This window comes from Pongo abelii, chromosome 1, assembly GCF_028885655.2.
Source record: "Pongo abelii isolate AG06213 chromosome 1, NHGRI_mPonAbe1-v2.0_pri, whole genome shotgun sequence".
Lineage (NCBI taxonomy): Eukaryota > Metazoa > Chordata > Mammalia > Primates > Hominidae > Pongo > Pongo abelii.
The window spans coordinates 184,845,350-184,857,452 of NC_071985.2; positions in this window are offsets into that span (position 1 = coordinate 184,845,350).

Here is a 12,103-nt window from a genome sequence, read left to right on the forward strand (position 1 = left end):
GTAGTACTGCTTTAATAGATACAGAATCATATTAGATGACAGGAACATGCTTTCAGAAATGCAAATTTCTATTCAAATTCAAGGTTATAGTAACATACAAAACATCTATTTTATTATAATAGTATAACAATTACTGTTGTCATCATGATTATCTGGTTGTATTGTATCTTAAGCTAATTGGTATGTTTGTTGTTGTTAATAATAAAATATGTGATAATGAGAGGCAGCATTTATAACAAATAGAAGGCTGCTTTTGGAGTTGGACAAATTTAGGTTTAAATTCCTGTTCTGCCAGGTACTATCTGTGTGACCTTGGGCAAGTTAATTTACTTGGACCTCGTTTCCTTATTTGTTAAATGGGGATAGAAATACCTCCCTGTAGAATTGTGTGAGGTTTACTCATATGTATATAAAGTACCTTGTAGAATGCCTGATATATAATGGACTCTCACTGAATAGTTACTATGACTATTATTGTTGTTAATAATCTTATTATTAATGAAGACACTGATTTGTTGGAAATTACTTCCCTTGTGGAAAATGAACGTGAATGAAAGACAACAGAGGTCTCTAAAAATGCCTGTGACCTTCTCATCAGTTGGCCAGGCAGCCTAAGCTATGTCCTCACTTTGTAAATGTGAAGTAGACTATAAAAGAAAAAAATGCTCTAATTCATTCCCTCAAAGTATTCATCAAATGAGGTAGGATTTCTGGGAAAGATTAAGAGCTTACATTTTCCACTGGACTGATTTCCCATAAAATTTCATAGCGAATAAAAGAAGGGGAAGTGGAGAAGCAGTACTATTTGTTTTATCTGCTACCTGCGATTGTAAATCTTCCTGAGAGATCATTAATTATAATGGTGCTATTCATAATGCTGCTCTTCAGGCCATTTCCCCACCCAAATTTTATGCTTAGGGCTTAGCAATTGGCTGCTGAATTTCTGTGTGAGGCTGAAACTTAAATGCAATAACAGAGGGAACACTCTCAAACTAGTTATAACATGGAATAAGAATGATATGTAACCAGGGGTTTGGACTGAACTGGGGATGTTTTTGTTCATGATACACTGCTTCAGAACAGCTCAAAGAATTCAAAGAATAGCATAAACTCAAACAATCCAAATCAGGCAAGACCTCAAAACACCTCAAACTTGGACAGTGCTTATCTGAAAATATAAAGGAAAAGAACATTAACCTATTATCATTTAGCCTGTTATACTGGGCTATCATGGGTAAGTACTTCACATTTTTCACAAACTTGTAAGGAGGACCACTCATACACAGAGAAAATGAGGTTCAGAGTGTTGAAACAACATGGCCAAGGTCACATAGCTATCAAGTGGTAAAGGTAGTATTAATTTCAAATTGGCCTGCCTTCAAAGGCTGAACTTTGTCCATTGAACAATATGGCCAAAAGAAAGAGATCCTCAGGTACAAAATCCCCTTCCAAGGTTCTTCAATTCAATCCAATACATTTGTAATTGAGTACCTTTTTCATGCTAAACTTTCTTGTTTTATACAAAGAAAATGAAGATGTGGTTATTGCTCACTAGGAGTTTACTACCTTGGGAAAAGATGTAGGCCAAGTTACTTGACCTCTAACTACTTCTTTTTCTCACCCACAAAGTGAGACAATTGGAATATTTTTAAAAATATATATATTTTATATATATATATGTATAGATATATATTTTTTGAGACAGAGTCTCGCTCTGTTGCCCAGGCTGGAGTGCAGTGGCATGATCTTGGCTCACTGCAACCTCCACCTCCTGGGTTCAAGCCATTCTCCTTCCTCAGCCTCCCGAGTAGCTGGGACTACAGGCACGTGCCACCACGTCCAGCTAATAGTTTTGTATTTTTAGTAGAGACGGGGTTTCACCATGTTGGTCAGGATGGTCTCAATCTCTTGACCTCATGATCCGCCCACCTCAGCCTCCCAAAGTGCTGGGATTACAGGCGTGAGCCACCACTCCCAGCCTAAAATATTTTTATGATCAGATTTTTTTCCCATGGATATTTGGAAGAATATATATATATATATATACAGATAAAATAGGATGTTAAGGGAGCACAGAGAAGAGGCACCTAACCCACACTTCAGATGGGATAGAAGTTCTTAACGATTTTTACAATTTGATATCTTACTCTTCTTATGTGGCCCAGCTAAAATGAAGCCTTTTATGATTCCCCTAATTCAGAATTTGCCAAACTGGATGCTTAGTTAAAAACAAACAAACAAAAAACAAACAAACAAAAAACAGTGGTTAGGAAAGGTTAAGAAGCTATTTTAGATCCAACCCTATATAGATGTTCAACACTATGACTTCTAAGTATTTTTGACATCATAAAGTACTATTAAAGAAAGATTTAACTCAAAAAACAACTTTAAACACAACCTATGAAACATGCCATTCATTTAATATTCCTAGCAACAAGCCACCTACTGATACATATTAAGGCTGAGGATAGTTAATAGTAAAACAGAATGGAATTGGTACTTTCACATCCACTCACAACGGAATAGCTGGTGCCAGATTAACCTTCTTGGTTTAAATAAATATTAAACTGGATGAAATATAGGAAGCAATTGTTTTCAGATGGTAGGCAATAGGTAGCACAATCTGTGATCCCTGAGATAATGAAACTGTAGCAGTTGCTAATGGGCAAGCCTCTGGAGGCTCACCCTGTGCATGTAACATTTATCCCTCAGCCTTGAATGTTTGGAGAAACCCCTCCTAGGTTTCTGGGTCTTTCTCTGCAGGGTTGTCTTTTCTTAGATTCTCTAAATTGCAGATTCCAGCTGCTTCAACTGCCAAAATGATCTTGCCTCCTCAGTTCAGGGATCTGCAAGATAAGAGCATTTGCTCTTATATATGCTCTTATTTTATGAGGTTGGTGTAATCTAGATTCCAAAATCAGGATAGGGCAATAAAAGAAAAAAATTATAGGTCCAATTCTCTTATGAATATGATGAAAAAACCTAAATAAAATATTAACTAACAATACAGAAGCATTTTCACAAAATAACGTAGTACAGGGCTACAAGAAAGGTGCACCATCAGAAAAATCTATTGATATAATTTATTTCATAAATTGGCTGAAGTTGAAAGCTCATATGATTATCTCAATAATCAGTATAGAAAGAGCACTTGACACTGTTCAATATCTATTTACTTTTATGTGTTAATATGGAATTAAACATAAACAAAAGTAGGAAAAAATAGTAAAATCAACTCCAGCATACTTGGCACTAGCCTTCAACAATTATGTGGCTAATTTGTTTCATCCATACCTTCACCTACTTTCCATCACTACCATTCCAACCTCGCCTGGAGTATTCTGAAGCAAATCCCAGACATCATATTTTATCCATAAATACTTCAATGTGTACCACTATTTTTGAAAAGGCTCTTTAAAAAAATAACAGGACCCTAGTATTACTATTATACCTAAACATTAAACAATAATTCATTACAATCATGTATCCAGTGGCATTCAAATTTCTGCAATGGTCTCATAAACACTTTACATTAGGTTTACTTCAGTCTTTTTAATACATAAAGTCTTCTTTTCTTCTTTGCAATTTATTTGTTGAAGAAATAATATTGTGTTTATTTTGCTGCTTGTATCCCTATGGTTTTGTCTAACAAGTTACTTTACATTTTATATGTACTGTATGTTGGTGACAGATTTAGATGCTTGATCAGATTCAAGTTTGATTTTTTGACATGAATGGTGATATTGTGTACTTCTAATTGCATCATCTCAAAGGACGTACTGTTTTTTGTGATATTAAGATTGATCAGTGTGTTTGAGTGCTATCAGACTAATCTATTATGAAATTCTTCATCAGCTTTTCAGTAATGGTTTTAGCAGCCAAGAATATTCTAATTCTTTATTCTTATTCATTTATAGTGGGGATTTTTCTATAAAGAACTTTCTTTCATCAGCTCTTTGGTCACCCTGAGGTAGAGTTCAAACAAGATATTCAGGATAAATGCTTGATTCGTTTTATTTCTCAGTTTTCGGAATGAATTGGTTCTTAAAGTCATCCAAATCTGACCAATGCTTTTTCCCCTTTGAATAACATTACCAACTCATGAATTTTCAACATATTTGATGTACTTCAATGCAATACAATTATTATTTGTTTTGGTATTTGTGGTAGGCAGAATAATGAGCCCCTAAAGATGTCCATGTCCTTATTTCTGAAATCTGTGACTATGTTATCTTACATGGAAAAGAGAATTAAGGCAATCAATAGAATTAAAGTGGCTAATCAGCTGACCTTTAGATAAAGAGATTATCCTGGTTATCTTGGTGGGCTCAGTGTAACCACAAGGGTCCTTAAAAGTGGAAGAGCAAAGTAGAAGAGTAGGTCAGAGTGACGCATTGTGAGAAAGACTGAACGAGGAATTGCTAACTTTGAAGCTAGAAAAGGGGACTATGAGCTGAGGAAAGCTAATGGCTTTTAGAAGTTGGAAAGGACAAGAAAATGGATTTTCTCCTAGAGCATTCAGAAAGGAATCCAGCCCTACTGACCCCATGATGTTAATCCAGCAAAACTTGTATTGGACTTCTGACCTACACAACTAAAAGATAATAAATTTATGTTGTTTAAGCCACTAAGTTTATGGTAATTTGTTAGTTAGCAATGAAAAATCAGTATAGTGCTTATCATCTCTGTGAGAATAATATTAATACTAATAATGGAACAGAGAAACTATTTCAATCAGCAAGGGTTTAACAGATTTGCCAGGATTAACTTATAAAGACAAAATTTCTTTATAGTTGCAATAACAAACCAGTAAAAATAATTAAAACTTAAGAAACTATTCTCAATATTATAAAGAAAAAAACTATAGTTAAATACCTGGGAATTACATAAGATCTCTATGGACAAAACTTGAAAACTCTAGTGAAGGACATAGAATATGTCTGACAGAGATACAGTCCATCTGGGCACGATGGCTCATGCCTATAATCCCAGCACTTTGGGAGGCCAAGGTGGACGGATCATGAGGTCAGGAGTTTGAGACCAGCCTGGCCAATATGGTGAAATCCCGCCTTCACTAAAAATACAAAAATTAGCCGGGCATGGTGGTGGGTGCCAGGAGTCCCAGCTACTTGGGAGGCTGAGGCAGGAGAATTGCTTGAATCCAGGAGGCAGAGGTTGCAGTGAGCCAAGATTGTGCCACACTGACTCCAGCCTGGGCGACAGAGTGAGACTCCATCTCAAAAAAAAAAAAAAAAAAGAGATACATTCCATGCACTTGGGTGGGATGACATAATATTACAAAGATGTCAATTCCCTGAATTAATCTATAAGTTTAATGTATCATTGTCAAAATTCCAGCTGGACTATTTGAGGAACTTGATAAAATTACTCTAAAATAAAAAGAAGCAATGAAGGATCACAAATAGCTAAATCTGTCTCCTAAAAAAGGAGACTTGCCGAACAGAAGCCACAGTAATAAACAGAAGCAGTGTGGTACTGTTGCAAGAATAGACAAATAGAAGACTGGAACGAAGAGTCAAGTTGAAAACAGAACTTTGGTAGTTAATACATAAGAAATGTGGTACCACAAATCAATGAGGGGAAGCATAGAATGTTTAGTAGGTATTGCTGGAAAATCTAGCGTACATTTTTAAAGGGGAAAACAACAACAACAAGAAAGTGAATCCTGGATTACTGTTTAACATCATGTACAAAAATTGAGTCTTAATAGATTAAACATCAAAATGTGAAAGGTAAACTATAAAGTTAATATAAGAAAACAGAAAATACAGTATGTTTGAATCTGGGGATTAGGAAAACTGTTCATTTGTTAGTTTATTTTGAGACAGGGTTCTGTTACCCAAGCTGCAGTGCAGTGGCACAAACATCGCTCACTGCAGACCCAACCTCCTGGGCTCAAGCAATCCTACCTTAGCCTCCCAAGTAGCTGGGACCACAGGCACGTGCCACCATACCCAGCTAATTTTGGGAAGACTTACTAAAATGTTAAAAACACAACACAAATATAAGGCAAAAATGATTGATTTACATCGAAGTTAGGTTACTTCTATGAACGAAAGTACACCCTAATGGCCGGGTGCAGTGGTTCACACCTGTAATCTCAACACTTTGGGAGGCCGAGGTGGGTGGTTCCCTTGAGCCCAGGAGTTTGAGACCAGCTTGGACAACATGGTGAAGCCTCGTCTCTACAAAAAATGCAGAAATTAGCCAGGCGCTATGGTGCACGTTTGTAGTCCCAGCTACTTGGAAGGTTGAGGCAGGATTATTATTTGAGCTAGGGTGTATTAGTCCATTTTCATGCTACTGATAAAGACATACCTGAGACTGGGAAGAAAAAGAGTTTTAATTGGACTTACAGTTCCACATGGCAGGGGAGGCCTCAGAATTCCACATGGCTGGGGAAGCCTCAGAATCATGGCAGAGGCAAAAGGCACTTTTTCTTTTTTTTATTTTATACTTTAAGTTCTGGGATACATGTGTAGAATGTGCAGGCTTGTTACATAGGTAGTATACACATGCCATGGTGGTTTGCTGCACCCATCAACCCATCATGTACATTAGGTATTTCTCCTAATGCTATCCCTCCCCTAGCCCCCCACCCCCCGACAGGCCCCAGTGTGTGATGTTCCCCTCCCTGTGTTCATGTGTTCTCATTGTTCAGCTCCCACTTATGAGTGACAACATGTGGTGTTTGGTTTTCCGTTCTTGTGTTAGTTTGCTAGAATGATGGTTTCCAGCTTCATCCATGTCACTGCAGAGGACATGAACTCATCAAAAGGCACTTCTTACTTGGCAGCGGCAAGAGAAAATGAGGAAGATGCAAAAGAGGAAACCTCTAAAAAAACTATTAGATCTCATGAGACTTATTCACTACCACAAGAACAGTATGGGAGACACAGCCCCCATCATTCAAATTATCTCCCACTGGGTCCCTCCCATAACATGTGGGAATTATGGGAGTACAAGTCAAGATGAGATTTGAGTGGGGATACAGCCAAACCATATCATTTTTTCCCTGGCCCCTTCAAATCTCATGTCCTCATATTTCAAAACCAATCATGCCTTCCCAACAGTCCCCCAAAGTCTTAACTCATTTCAGCATTAACCCAAAAGTCCACACTGAGACAAGGCAAGTCCCTTTTGCTTATGAGCCAGTAAAATCAAAAGCAAGCTATTTACTTCCTAGATACAATTTGGGTACAGGTATTGGGTAAATACAGCCATTCCAAATGAGAGAAATTGGCCAAAACAAAGGAGTTACAGGGCCCATGCAAGTCCAATATCCAGCGAGGCTGTCAAATCTTACAGCTTCAAAATGATTTCCTTTGACGCCAGGTCTCACATCCAGATCACGCTGATGCAAGATGTGGGTTCCTATGGTCTTGGGAAGCTCTACCCCTGTGGCTTTGCAGGGTACAGCCTCCCTCCAGGCTGCTTTCACAGGCTGGTATTGAGCGTCTGTGGCTTTTCCAGGTGAATTGTGTAAGCTGTTGGTGGATCTACCATTCTGGGGTCTGGAGAACAGTGGTCCTCTTCTCACAGCTCCACTAGGTGTTGCCCCAGTAGGGACACTATATGGGGGCTCCAACCCCACATTTCCCTTCTTCACTGCCCTTGCACAGGTTCTCCATGAGGGCCCCACTCCTGCAACAAACTTCTGCCTGAGCATCCAAGTGGTTCCATACGTCTTCTGAAATCTAGGTGGAGGTTCCTAAACCCCAGTTCTTGACTCTGTGTACTTGCAGGCTCAACACCATGTGGAAGCTGCCAAGGCTTGGGGATTGCATCCGCTGAAGCCACAGCCCTATCTCTATGTTGGCCCCTTTCAGCCATGGCTGGAGCAGCTGGGACGCAGGGCACCAAGTCCCTAGGCTGCACACAGCATGGGGACCCTGGGCATAGCACATGAAACCATTTTCTCCTAGGCCTCAGGGCCTGTGATGGGAGAGGCTGCTGTGAAGCCCTCTTACATGGCCTGGAGACATTTTCTCCATGGCCTTGGGGATTAACATTTGGCTCCCCATTACTGATGCAAATTTCTGCAGCCAACTTGAATTTCTCCTCAGAAAATGGGTTTTCCCCACTGCTCAAGGAAATAAAAGAGGATACAAACAAATGGAAGAACATTCCATGCTCATGGGTAGGAAGAATCAATATCATGAAAATGGCCATCCTTCCCAAGGTAATTTACAGATTCAATGCCATCCCCATCAAGCTACCAATGACTTTCTTCACAGAATTGGAAAAAACTACTTTAAAGTTCATATGGAACCAAAAAAGAGCCCGCATCGCCAAGTCAATCCTAAGCCAAAAGAACAAAGCTGGAGGCATCACACTACCTGACTTCAAACTATACTACAAGGCTACAGTAACCAAAACAGCATGGTACTGGTACCAAAACAGAGATATAGATCAATGGAACAGAACAGAGCCGTCAGAAATAATGCCACATATCTACAAGTATCTGATCTTTGACAAACCTGACAAAAACAAGAAATGGGGAAAGGATTCCCTATTTAATAAATGGTGCTGGGAAAACTGGCTAGCCATATGTAGAAAGCTGAAACTGGATCCCTTCCTTACACCTTATACAAAAATCAATTCAAGATGGATTAAAGACTTACATGTTAGACCTAAAACCATAAAAACCCTAGAAGAAAACCTAGGCATTACCATTCAGGACATAGGCATGGGCAAGGACTTCATGTCTAAAACACCAAAAGCAATGGCAACAAAAGCCAAAATTGACAAATGGGATCTAATTAAACTAAAGAGCTTCTGCACAGCAAAGGAAACTACCATCAGAGTGAACAGGCAACCTACAAAATGGGAGAAAATTTTCGCAACCTACTCATCTGACAAAGGGCTAATATCCAGAATCTACAATGAACTCCAACAAATTTACAAGAAAAAAACAAACAACCCCATCAAAAAGTGGGCAAAGGACATGAACAGACACTTCTCAAAAGAAGACATTTATGCAGCCAAAAAACACATGAAAAAATGCTCACCATCACTGGCCATCAGAGAAATGCAAATCAAAACCACAATGAGATACCATCTCACACCAGTTAGAATGGCAATCATTAAAAAGTCAGGAAACAACAGGTGCTGGAGAGGATGTGGAGAAATAGGAACACTTTTACACTGTTGGTGGGACTGTAAACTAGTTCAACCCTTGTGGAAGTCAGTGTGGCGATTCCTCAGGGATCTAGAACTAGAAATTCCATTCGACCCAGCCATCCCATTACTGGGTATATACCCAAAGGACTATAAATCATGCTGCTATAAAGACACATGCACACGTATGTTTATTGCCGCATTATTCACAATAGCAAAGACTTGGAACCAACCCAAATGTCCAACAATGATAGACTGGATTAAGAAAATGTGGCACATATACACCATGGAATACTATGCAGCCATAAAAAATGATGAGTTCATGTCCTTTGTAGGGACATGGATGAAATTGGAAATCATCATTCTCAGTAAACTATCGCAAGAACAAAAAACCAAACACTGCATATTCTCACTCATAGGTGGGAATTGAACAATGAGAACACATGGACACAGGAAGGGGAACATCACACTTTGGGGACTGTTGTGGGGTGGGGGGAGGGGGGAGGGATAGCATTGGGAGATATACCTAATGCTAGATGACGAGTTGGTGGGTGCAGCGCACCAGCATGGCACATGTATACATATGTAACTTACCTGCACATTGCGCACATGTACCATAAAACCTAAAGTATAATAATAATAATAATAATAATAATAATAAAGAAAAAACAAAAAACAAAAAAAAAAGAAAATGGGTTTTCCATTTCTATCACATTGTCAGGCTGCAAATTTTCCAAACTTTTATGCTATTCTTCCCTTATAATACTGAATGCCTTTAATAGCACCCAAGTCACATCTTGAATGATTTGTTGCTTAGAATTTTTTTCTGCCAGATACCCTAAATCATCTCTCTCAAGTTCAAAGTTCCACAAATGTCTAGGGCAGGGGCCAAATGCCCCCAGTCTCTTTGCTAAAACATAACAAGAGTCACCTTTGGTCCAGTTGCCAATAAGTTCCTCATCTCCACCTAAGACCACTTCAGCCTGGACCTTATTGTCCATGTGGCTATCAGGCTTTTGGCCAAAGCCATTCAACAAGTCCCTAGGAAGTTCCAAACTTTCCCACATTTTCCTGTCTTCTGAGCCCTCCAAATTGGTCCAACCTCTCCCTGTTACCCAGTTCCAAAGTCGCTTTCACATTTTCGGATATCTTTTCAGCAACACCCACTCTACTGATACCAATTTACTGTATTAGCTCATTTTCATGCTGCTGATAAAGACATACCCAAGACTGGAAAGAAAAAAAGGTTTAATTGGACTTGCAGTTCCACAGGGAGGGGAGGCCTCAGAATCATGCCAGGAGGCAAAAGGCACTTCTTACATGATGGCAGAAAGAGAAAACGAGGAAGATGTGAAAGCAGAAACCCCTGATAAAACCATCAGATCTTGTGAGACTTATTCACTACCATGAGAACAGTATGGGGGAAACCACCCCCAAGACTCAAATTATCTCCCACCAGGTCCCTCCCACAACACGTGGGAATTATGGGAGTACAATTCAAGATGAGATTTGGGTGGGGACACAGCCAAACCATATCACTGGGTAAGCAGAGGTTGCTGTGGGCCGAGATTGTGCTAGTGCACTCCAGAGCCCGGGTGACAGGGGTAAAACCCTGTCAAAAACAAAACAAAACAAAACACCCAAAAAACCCCAAAACAAAACAAAATCCTAGACAAAGTTTATAAAAATACCATAAAGAGAGAAGATTTTTGTAGTGTCTTAGAACTAATTTATTAACTAACCAGAATACACAAAATTCCTAAAAAAAGACAAAAATCCTGATAGAACATGGGGTAAAGCATTATGAGCAGATCATCTTTAGTAAAGATAGAAAATCTTATAAGCATGTACAGACATGCTCAGACTCATCAGTAATCTGAAAAATTCAATAGTGAGATAACACTTTACATCTGTTATGTTGGGGAAAACAAGAACCCTTGATAATGCCAAGCCTGGGAAGAACGTGGGGCCATAGTAACCTTCAAATGTTGGGAGCGTAGACTGGTATGGCATTCTGGACAGCAACTTGGAATTATTTGGTCAAACCGAGAATACTCATACTCCACTACAACAATTTATCTTCTGTCATCACAGACTATATGTAAAATTAAAATACAAACACAAAGTGGAAAGGATATTTGCAACATATAGAGTAGACATATAATTATTATCCAGAGTATATAAAGAACTGAGAGAGAGACCAATAGAAAAGCGGGCAAGATAACTATTTGGCAGTTCAATAAGAGATAATGGAAAGGCTAACAAAACCAAAGGTACTCAACCTCAACAGTACCCAGAGATGCAGGATAAAACCACAATGAAATACCTAAAATACACACATCCAAATATACAAAAGTTAAAAATCCAAACACAAATGTTGCCGATGAGGTGGAAAAACAAGAACTCTTATACATACATCCGCACCAGAAACATAAATAGGTACACTACTTTGGAAAATGGTGTGGTCTTACTTTTTAAAGACCCACATGTGCAAAACCCTAATACCCAACTAACCCACTCCTACGCTAGTACATGTGCATTAATAGACACAGACTTGTACTACAATGTTCACAACATTTTTAATAATAGCTAAAAATGAAAACAGTGTAAATGATCATCAGTATTAGGAAGGATAAATCAATCTATATTGGAATACTGTCCAGCAATGGAAAAAACTTCAGCTACACAGCATCACCGGTGGCATAATATTAAGTGGGAGAAGCAAATCACAGAAGAATACATACAGTATTAATACCATTTATATACTATCAATACCAGAAAACATTAAACAATATCTTGTTTAGAAATGCATACATGAATGGCAAAAGGAAGAGAATTATTGTAACAAAAGTCAGGATAGTGGTTACTCCAGGGCAAGAAAGGCAATGTAATCGTTCAGGGCATTTTTCAGGTGCTAGTAATGTTTTATTTCTTAACCGGGTGCTAGTTGTACAGGTACTGT